Source organism: Typha latifolia, chromosome 11 (genome assembly GCF_019914945.1).
Source record: "Typha latifolia isolate L0001 chromosome 11, TyphaL0001v2, whole genome shotgun sequence".
NCBI lineage: Eukaryota > Viridiplantae > Streptophyta > Magnoliopsida > Poales > Typhaceae > Typha > Typha latifolia.
In genome coordinates, this window is record NC_133096.1 from 4,811,839 (window position 1) to 4,823,547 (window position 11,709).

Below are 11,709 nucleotides of genomic sequence, written 5' to 3' on the forward strand. Positions count from 1 at the left end.
GATACAGATACACTTTGGAGGATGTCCACTAGTACATTGGATAGGATAACTCATCTAGCAGAAAACACTAACCACCCTCTACTCCTCACTCACCGGCAAAACCTCTAAGGGAGTATCCTGCTCCTCTCGTTCACCTGGGTTTTTGGAAGAGGGAAAACAAGAGAGTCACGAGCAAAAGGCTCAGTGAATAGACCTTACCCCGAATCAGTGAAACCAAACAGAGAGTAAATCAAGTACTGGATAATATAAATCAGAAAGAGTATCATGTTATGAATGAGTAAATGAATGTGTCATCAATACTACATAAATGAAATATAGATAACATGTCATGTCATAATTGATAAAAATACATAATCCTCGACAATGAATAAATAGATCACCACGTCATATGATCATCAATCTCTCTATCAAATATGACACATGATGCATGCCGACTATGACAATGCTATGATATCAGATACAATCATATATGATGTATATTGACCACTCAATAATCAGGTATGTCAGCTAATAATGACATCATATGCATTTCTTAACATCACGATCATCACCGACATCTCGGTATAATACCATCATACTAGACCACTGTGCACAGTCAACACCCGGTACCCGATCTCAACATCATGCCCGAAGGCTCAGAGCATACTCTGCCATCCGCAAGGAGTATCTCAAATATAATCATACCCTGCCATCCGCTAGGATATCAACATCCATCCAGACCGGGCACCCTTCTAACTGATAGAAATCTCGTGAGGATAACTCGCCACATATGCCCAGCGAACGGCATGTGTCCGAATGTCTGCTGCGCACACAGACTAACGACCTCGGACGTAAGGCCAACAGGATCGCGACCATGTCGAGCGATCAATCATCCACCAAGCGCGTCCTAACCCTCGCGCCCACTCGGGTATCCTCACGCTTTCTATCAACTATCCTATCAATCACATTTCATGCTTTCCTTCTAAATGACAGATCATATGCATATATCCATTACGATAACAAGTCAATGCATAACAGGAATTTAGGTGGAATAGGAATCAAGAGCAAAATGATGTAATGCAAACTCCAACCATGTATCTAACACATGCATACTCATGCTAATCTATCACATGCATACTCATGATAGAAATCATCCCGACATAAAACCATAACAGCATAATCATCTCCAATCATCTCGATATATCACCAATGTACTCATATCCCAGATCAGTCTAATCAAATGCATGATAAAATATGCTTGACTGAAATCATCACTATATAAAGTCATATAATCATGCTGGAAGCCAAATTATGCATGTACATAATATGTAATATATCCTAATTTGAGAAAGGTATCTAGGGGATAAGACTACTCACACCACTGCAATTATCAAACCACCACTCGTTCACGCTGCTACGATAACGATCAAGCCTCGATAGCTAAGTCCACAGGGTCTTGAACAGGGGGGTCAGGATCTGAAATTATTTGTAACAAATATGTCAGTCTTTTTATTAATTAAAATTAACCCGACAAAAAGACAGTTTCTTGTTGTAAGTATGTACTCTTCATTTCTATATTTGGTTCGTTATTTATTAATCATAATTATATTATTTAATAGTGTATTTAAAATATATTTTATCTGTCTATTATTCTCTTTGATAATTAAGAAAATAAGAATTAAGTTACTGCAAATAATTACGTAAGAATATACGTATATAACCCTAATAATTACTATTACCTACTTAGGATTAAAATAATAATTTATATTGCAGGTATTTTACTAAACATGATATAATTAGAATGATATACTAACTATGATATGATTATATTTAATTTGTACAACTTAAATACATTAAATTAACCAAGCTAAACTAATTGTGCACATATATATATATATATAGTGCTGGGCTCAGCCTAGCACCATGCACAGCAAGGCGCTGGGCCGAGCCCAGCGCCTGGCGCTGCAAGGGCGCTGGGCCGAGCCCAGCACCACTTGCAGGGTGCAGCTAGAGGAGAGAAGAGAAGGAGGAGGAGGAGAGGAAGAAGAAAGAGAAAAAGAAGAAGAAGAAGAAAGAAAAAGGAAGAAGAGGGTTGGGCCATAGGGGAGGGGTGCGGCCGCTGGTGGCCACTCAGCGGCCGGCCTCTCGCCGACGGCTCAATCCTCCGGCGGTTCCGAAAGGAAGCCGACAAGGAGGAAAAGAGAAATAGAGAGAGAGAGGTGGAGAGAGAGAGGGAGAGAGAGAGAGGGAGAGAGAGAGAGAGAGGGAGGGAGGCTCACCGGAGTTAGGGGAGGTGGCGGCGGCAGTGGGTAGAGAGAGAGTGTTTGAGAGAGAGAGAGAGAGAGAGAGGAAGGTCAAAGATAGCTCGAAAGAGAAAAAGAGAGAGAGAGGAAGAAAAGGGAGAGAGAGGCAGTGGGGAGGAAGGCTGCGGCGGCGGCGGGGGCCCACCGCGCCAGTTGGCTCGGCCAGGTTGGCCAGGCCATGGCTTGGGGCGCGTGGCGCCCATCTCCGTTGCCACTGCATGGCACGACAGCTCGTGCCATGTAGTGCAGAAATTTTGATTTTTTTTTTTTTTTTTTTTTTTTAACCTTCGGTTATTACATTTTCCTTTCCCCCTTATAAAAATTTCGACCTCGAAATTTACATACCTCTAAACAATTCTGGATATTTGGATCGTATCTCATCTTCACGTTCCCAAGAAGCCTCTTCTACTGCATGGTTCCTCCACAGGATTTTTACTAAGGGTATAACTTTTGTTCTTAGTACTTTATCTCTTCTAGCAAGGACCTTCACAGGCTGCTCTTCATATGATAAATTTTGCTGCAGCTGAACTGGTTCATAATGAATCACATGTGAAGGATCTGATATATATTTCCTTAGTACTGACACGTGGAACACATTATGAATTTGAGCTAAATCAGGGGGTAAAGCTACTCTATAAGCTACAGGCCCCACTCGTCCAAGAATCTCATAAGGTCCTATATACCTAGGACTTAACTTTCCTTTCTTTCCAAAACGAAACACACCCTTCCAAGGTGAAACTCTTAAGAACACTTTATCTCCAACCTGAAACTCCAAATCACGCCTCCTATTATCAGCATAACTTTTCTGTCTACTTTGTGCCACCTTCATATGTTCTCTAATTATCTTTATCTTCTCAACTGTAGCTTGCACTAGTATTGAGTGGCCGATCGAGGAAGGCTAGAAGCGGTGGAGCTGGGGAATGAGAGAACGAAAGAGAAGGAGAAGAAGAAGCTTAGGGCAAAACTCAATTCATTCAATAATTCCTTTTTGGAGCCATCCACATCTTACGAGGCTAATCAAACAATTCAAAAATGATAATTATTAACCCTAGAAATAGTGGATTTTTGTCGACCGCGTTCGAACGCACAAAAAACATTCTTTGCCGATGTGAACGTGATGCAAGCATTCGAACGCGCCAGACCGCGTTCGAACGCACATTTCGCATTCTCTATTTTTGTTAACCTGATATAGGCATTCGTAAGCGCATTCGAACGTGCCCACCCGCATTCGAACGCAACCTACAGAAATCTTATTTTTCTCTGAATAAAACACTAGAACAATAAGAAAAGACACCCATAAGGTGTATCCATGCTTGAGACGACACCGGTGAAATCCGAATCGTATCACATAACTAAAATAATTTGGAAATGGTCCCATGAAACCTATACCTCAGACATAAAAATTTCAATAATTAAAATCGGATTAAGCGGCAACATGTTCCTCTTTGAAATGCTTCCTAGCTTTTGACATCTTTCACAAACTTTGCAATATGATGAACATCACGAAAGATGGAGGGCCAATAAGACCCACATTGCAAAATATTTGCAGCAGTCTTTTTAGAGCTAAAATGACCCCTACAAGCTTGATTATGACAAAAGGAAATGATTTTATGAAAATTTTCATCAGACACACATCTCCTAATGATTTGATCTAAGCAATACTTAAACAAGTATGGGTCATGCCAGAAAAAGAACTTGACCTCAGCTAAAAATTTGGACTTATCTTGCTTGGTCCAATGTGGAGGTATTTGACCAGTAATAAGATAGTTGACAATATCAGCATACCATGGTAGTTAAGAAACACTCATTACCTACTCATTAGGAAAAGATTCAGATATTGGTTTGGATTCGTAAGATGATTCTAGGATAAGCCTAGATAAGTGATCTTCGACAATATTTTCAGAACCTTTCTTGTCCCTAATTTCAAGATCAAGTTTTTGTAGCAATAGAATCCAACGAATTAAATGGGCTTTAGCATACTTTTTAGAGAGAAGGTACTTAAGTACTACATGATCATAATAGATGATGATTTTAGACCCTAAGAGGTAGGATCTAAATTTATCTAAAGCAAACACAACTGCTAGCAACTCTTTCTCAGTAGTGGAATAATTTAGTTGTGCCTTATTCAGGGTTTTAGTAGCATAATAGATCACATGTGGTAACCTATTAAACCCGTTGTCCTAAAACCGCTCCAATTGCATAGTCAGATGCATTGCACATAATCTCAAAAGGCTCATCCCAATTTGGTGGTTGAATGATAGGAGCAGAAGTCAATTCAGTTTTTAACCACTAAAAACTCTTAAGACATTCTTCATTGAAGACAAACTGGGAATCATTGGCCAGTAAATTACATAAAGGTCGTGATATCTTACTGAAGTTCTTAATAAATCATCGGTAAAAACCCCCATGACCCAAAAATGATTGGATTTCCTTCACAGTTTGAGGTGAAGGAAGGTTAGAGATTAAGTCAACTTTAGCCTTATCGACTGTCCCAAAACAATTCCTTTCTTCACCATAAAGTGACATTTTTCCCAATTAAGCACTAGGCTTTTCTCTCTGCACCTTTCTAAGACTAGAGATAGGTGGTGTAAGCATTCATCAAATGATGATCCAAAGACAGAAAAGTTATTCATAAAAACTTCCAAGAATTGTTCTACCATATCTGAGAATATGCTAATCATGCACCTTTGAAAGGTACTAGGACATTATATAACCCAAAAGACATGCGATGATAGGCAAATGTTCCAAAGGGGCAAGTAAATGTGGTCTTCTTTTGACCCTCAGATACCATAGGGATTTGGTTATAGATAGAATAACCATCTAAAAAATAATAATAAGCATGTTCGGCTAACATTTCAAGCATCTGATCAATGAAAGGAAGGGGAAAATGATCATTCCTAGTTACAAGATTAAGTTTTCGGTAGTCATTGCAAACACGCCACCCTATTTGAACACGAGCGGGTACTAACTCATCTTTCTTATTCTACACTACCGTAATGCTAGACTTCTTAGGCACAATATGAATTGGACTCACCCATGCACTATCCAAAATTGGGTAAATGATACCCGCATCCAATAATTTTAGCACTTCAGCTCTAATAATATCCTTCATCATAGGATTTAACCTCCGTTGTAGTTCACGAGAGTTTTTTGCATTTTCCTCCAAATGGATTCGATGCATAACCACATCAGGATTAATTCCCTTGTTATCAGCTATTGTCCATCCTATAGCTTCCTTGTATTCTTTTAAGACACTCACAAGATTTCCCTCCTATTCCTTACCCAAATCAGATGCTATAATAATAGGAAGAGTTTCAGAAGAGCCTAAAAACACATACTTAAGAGTATTAGTGTAATGCCCCCGCCCCGGCACGGCACATGCACGCCCACGCGCCCACGCGCCCACACGGCACGCACGGTGCACGTGACAGGTCGGGCGGGGCCCGTCACACACCGATACTCTCCTGTATATATACAATCATGACATTATCAAATACTACCTGTTAACATATCCATGATCACATAACTCATCACTAATTAAATCATATTATTAACCAAATAAACCTGTTAACATATGAATATCCCAGTCCACAATAATATACATTAAACCACTACATAATCTGGCAGGACCTACACAGGCTGCAACAAACCATCAAGATATAACTAAAACGACTAATATAAGAGTACACTATGATTCGACCTGTATTATACAATTCATCGTCTAATACAACCGAGTACAAATATCAAATACTGGTACAACTCAATTCCTATATAAACTATCATCTATACCGTCTCGCATCTATAGCTCACCTCATTATTGCTCTAAAATATCTTCTCAAGTTATCTCAAGTCGCTATCACATACCACGTATCTGAGAGGGGTAGAAAAGAAATAAAGAGAGTCATGAGAAAAAGGCTAAGTGAATAGACCTTACCCCGAATCAGTGATGTCAAATAGAGAGTAAATCATGTACTGGATAATATGAATCAAAAAGAGCATCATGTCATGAATGAGTATATGAATGTTCCTTAATAATGCATAAATGAAAAGTAAATAACATGTCATGTCATAACTGATAGAATATATAATCCTCGACAATGTATAAATAAATCTCCATGTCATACCATTATCATAACTCTCTCTGAAATATGACACATGATGCATGCCGACCATGACCATGCTATGATATCAAATGCAATAATATATAATGCATATTGATCACTCGATAATCAAATAACCAAATGATAATAAAATCATAGCATTTCTCAACATCACAATCATCAATCATCACCGACATCTCGGTATAATATCATCATACTAGACCACTATGCACAGTCAACACCTGATACTCGGTCTCAACATCATGCCCGAAGGCTCAGAGCATACTTTGCCATCCGCAAGGAGTATCTCAAATATAATCATACCCTGCCATCCGCTAAGGGTATCAACATCCATCCAGACCGGGCACCCTTCTAGCTAATAGAAATCTCGTGAGGATAACTTGCCACATATGCCCTGGCGAACGACATTTGTCCGAATGTCTGCTGCGCACACAGACTAACGACCTCGGACGTAAGGCCAACAAGATCGTGACTATGTCGAGCGATCGATCATCCACCAAGCGCGTCCTAACCCTCGCGCCCACTCGGGTATCCTCACACTTTCTATCAACTATCATATCAATCACATTTCATGCTTTCCTTCTAAATGATAAATCAAATGCATATATCCAGTATGATAACAAGTCAACGCATAACAGGAATTTAGGTGGAATAGGAATCAAGAGAAAATGATGCAATGTAGTCTCTAACTGTATCGTCAACACATGCATACTTATGCTAATCTATTACATGCATACTCATACTACAAATCAACTCGGTAAACAATCATAACAATAGAATCATCTCTAATCATCTCTATATATATCACTAATGTACTCAAATCCAAATCAGCATAATCAAATGCATGATAAAATATGCAAATATGCTCGACTGTAATCATCAATAGGTAAAGCCATATAATCATGCTAGAGGCCAAAACATGCATGTACATAATATATAATATAACCTAATTTGAGAAAGGCATCTAGAGATAAGACTACTCACCACCACTGTAAATACCAAACAACCACTCGTTCACGTTGTTACGACAATGATCAAGCCTCGATAGCTAAGTCCACGGGATCCTGAACATGAGGGGGGTGGGGGGGGGGGTGGGGTCAGAATCTGAAATTATTTAAGTAGTATGATGTTAGTCGTTTATCTAATTAAAATCCATTCATATAATATATGATGATTTAGAAGGTTTTAGAATTTCTACTTATCTTTATAACTAGTTAGATTTTTAATTACAGATAAAAATAAAAATAAAAATATAGATGAAAACCTAACTATAATTATATCTTGATTAATTAGAGATTACTTTATAAAATAATAAATAAATACATAAGCCTATGTATTTTATTTGTTACAAAAATAATAATGTATAAGACATTAATAGAATTACTTAAAATGTATATCATAGGAATATTAGAATATAAATCTAATAATTATAATTTACAAATCTATCTATTAATCTAATATACATATAAGTAAATAAATAAATAAATATAAGTATTACCTATATTTATTTGTAATAGTTTATAACCTAATTAATCATTAATTAATTATAATTAACAAGAATCATATTGATGAATATATATTATTATTAAAATAAATAATGTCTAAATTTCTTTGTATTAATAAAAATAGAAATACCTAAACAAATAAAAAAATACTAAAATAAGGATTACTAGTACTAGTGCTGGGCTTGGTCCAGCACTAGCCTGCTACAATGCTGGGCTGAGCCCAGCACTGTTGCAGAAAGACAAGAAGAGAAGAAGCAGCTAAGGAAGAAGAAGAAGAAAGGAAGAACAAAGAAGGAAGAAGAAGAGAAGAGAAGAGAAGAAGGAAAGAAAGAGAGGAGGGGAGGGAACTACGGAACTGGGCCAGCGGGGAGGGCATCGGCCGCTGCTGGCCAGCCAGCAGCTCAATTCCGACGGGCCCGAGCTCGGTTGTGAGAGAGAGAGAGAGAGAGAGAGAGAGAGAGAGAGAGAGAGAGAGAGAGAGAGGAAGAGAGAGAGAGAGAGAGAGGGAGAGATAGGAGCTCACCGAAGCTCGCAGAGGTGGCGACGGCAGTGGCGGCAATAGGCCGGCCTCTATGAGAGAGAGAGAGAGAGAGAGAGAGAGAGATACCGAGAGAGAGAGAGAGAGAGAGAAAGAGAGATGTAGAAGGAGAAAGAGAGGCGGTGGCAGTGGCTGCGGCGACGTGAGGGGGGCGTGGCACGCTCCCCTCCTGCCACTGCATGGCACAAGGCCGGCTACACTGTGGCCGGCCACGTCGTGCCATGTAACTAGTGTTTTTTTTTTGTTTTTTTTTGTGGGATTGGGTTGTTACAATTAGGTGGTGGTTTAAGATCTAACTTTAGAGGTTCTATGATGGACGGAGGAGTTGGGGATGAAGATGGTGGAAGAAGTTCAATCTTAGGCTATCATTTATTAAAATCCATAAGAGGTGCAGAATAGAATAATGCATTAACCTCCTCAAAAGAAGCTTCCCAATCAAAATCACCTTCAAAATGTAAATGACATCTTCCTAAAGGATCCTCAACGTTCGCCTGCTCATTTATGCTCTCTAATAGGCCTTCAATCATGCCAACCTAAAAAATATTATCAGTTTCAGGAGGTTGATGACTAACATCAAAGACATTTAATTCAATAATCATATTGCCAAAAGACAGCTTCATAATCTCATTTTGACAATGAATTACTGCATTAGCAGTGGCTAAGAATGGACTTCCTAAGATCACAGGGATATGATTGCTCAGGTTTTAGATAGGTTCAATATCAAGGATTATGAAATCTAGAAGAAAAATGAACTTGTCTACCTTAATCAGAATATCCACTACAATGCCTCGAGGATACTTGACAGAATGATCTGCTAAAGGCAATTTAATTTGAGTTGGCTTTAACTCTCCAAGGCCTAATTACTTGTAAACTGAATGTGGCAAAAAATTAACACTTGCACCTAAATCCAAAAGAGCTTTATGAATGACATGATTACCAATGACACACGAAATAGTAGGACAACCTGGATCTTTAAACTTAGGTGGAATGTTATTTTGGATGATTGAGCTTACTTGCTCAGCTAGGAAATTTTTCTTGTTCTCTCGCACTAACCTTAGAGGCTAACTGACCCACTTGATGTTGAAGCTAAGAAATGGCTTAAAAATTTTGTATATTGGTAGCTTCTATTCTTCGCAAATTAGCACTAGTTCTAGTGATAAATTTTTCTATCAGCGCTTCTAAGTTGGATGGTTATTGCTGAGGTAATACAACCAATTGATTAAAAGGAGGGGCATAAGAGATAGGCTAAGTAGGAGGATGAAATTAATTAAATCCTGGAGGTCCTCTTTGGTTTATTTGAGGCTACTGCGACCTCCAAGAAAAATTAGCGCGATTTCGCCAATTTGGATTGTATGTTTCAGAGTAAGGACTATTGAATGGTTTTGTAAATTAATTTAAGGCATTCACTTGTTCATTGAACCCATCTTGGTACCCTAAGAAAGGGCAAACCATTGCAGTGTGCATGGGACTGGCACAAACACTATAAACTTCATATTGCACTTGATTTATAAGTTTCATAGTTTGACTTAGCACAAAGGCATCAACTTTTCTAGCCAAACTATCTAGTCGTGCATTCATACTCACATCAAATTGAACTTCATATATTCCTCTCCTAGACTGTGACGTCCCTTGGCTTTCAGTACTAAAATCCTATTATTGAGAATTTTCAGCTATTCTTTAAAAAAGAGCCCAAGCTTCAAGTGTGCTCCTAGCCATGAATGACCCACCACTCATGGACTCAACCAAATTATGATTTGTGTCGGTTAGACCATTGTAGAAATACTGGACTAACCACTATTTTTCAAAATTGTGATGAGGGCATTTAATTTGAAGATCCTTAAACCTTTCCTATGACTCATAAAATTTCTTTTTCTCTTTCTTCTTGAAAGTGGAGATGGCCAATCTATATTGGTTTGTTCTAGGCATAGTATAAAATTTGGACACAAATTTATAGTTCAGATCTCTCCAAGTGGTGATTGAGTTAGGCTCTAAATGATTCAACCAAGCTCTTGCTTGGTCTTTCAATGAAAAAGAAAAAAGCCTCAGCCTAATAGATTCATCATAAAAGTTTTGAAATTTAAATGTCGAACAAATATCCAGGAATTCATCGACATAAGAGTATGGATTCTCATTTTCCTTACTATAAAAGGTAGGAAGCAATTGAAAGATGGCAGGCTTTAATTCAATATGAGTTGCATTAGTGTTAGGCAACACAATACATTTTGAAGGTTGGGTTCCATTAGAGGTAAATTGCTCTTTTAAAGTTATGGTATCATCTTGAACCGGTTGATAGTTTTCATTCATTCCTTCCCAACCAATTTTTAAGTTTAAAAAGGCTTCACAAACACAAATCTTACTAAGCAAATCACAGTCAATACTTTTTTTATTTTTAAAGTATAATATGAGAGTAAGCAATTTGTTTTTCAATTCTAATCTTATGGAGAATCACTTCTCTCCTAATTAGAGAGCTTCTACTCCCTTTCAGAGTAAGCTAGAGGATTACCAATTAAGGCCTACCAAAACACAACCAGGTAAGTTCCCAGGAATACTGGTGGGCACTAGTCTATTCAGAATACTAGTTCCTTTAGGTGCCTTAGTACGGCTCTCCTTTTTGGCAGAACTTACCTAGACATTGTAATTTGGAAGGTGCTCACTAAGCTTACCAAAAGATAACTCTTTCCGAGAGGTTCCTATGAGCTATGTGAAATCGTTTGGCCGACGTCTAATTGATTTTAAATTATATGTTTGGCTTGGGTTTTAAAATGAAAGGGGATGATTAACTTAAGTGGGCAAGGATGTGGTGATTAAATCGACCCATTATCTTGGTGGAGTTTGTGCCCTTACTAAATATTTTATGCAAATATGAATGCACAAATAATCACACAAAATCAGATTAGAATCCACTGACTAGTGATTTGTGGGTAGGGTTAAGAAAATTCAAACCTTGCTGTCGAGTTGAATTGGTAAGCAATTACTCTACTAGGAATAATTTTATTTTTCAACACTTCTCTTTCTGCAGGCACAATCCTCTGTCATTCTTTGGTTTCTATAGAATAATTCAAAACAAGAACAAAATTCAACATTTTAAAAAAAAATTCTAATCTTTTTTTAAACAACTAGTAGAAAAATTAATTTAAAGTTTTCAAAATAGTTTCAACACAAGACCCCAGCAACTGCGTCACAAACTTGAATAAAAATAAACATGAGAAGCACTAAAGAGCTGCAGAATACTTCTTTTAAAAATAAAATCCAAATCCAAAAAT

The 11,709-nt window shown here is 37.9% G+C and overlaps 1 non-coding gene across 1 annotated transcript; it reads left to right on the forward strand.

The window, feature by feature from the left end:
- Window positions 1-10,250: 10,250 nt before the first annotated feature.
- Window positions 10,251-10,357, forward strand: LOC140798348 (small nucleolar RNA R71). The gene has a single exon (XR_012110823.1). It is a non-coding gene; the product is annotated as a small nucleolar RNA R71 (small nucleolar RNA).
- Window positions 10,358-11,709: the final 1,352 nt, after the last annotated feature.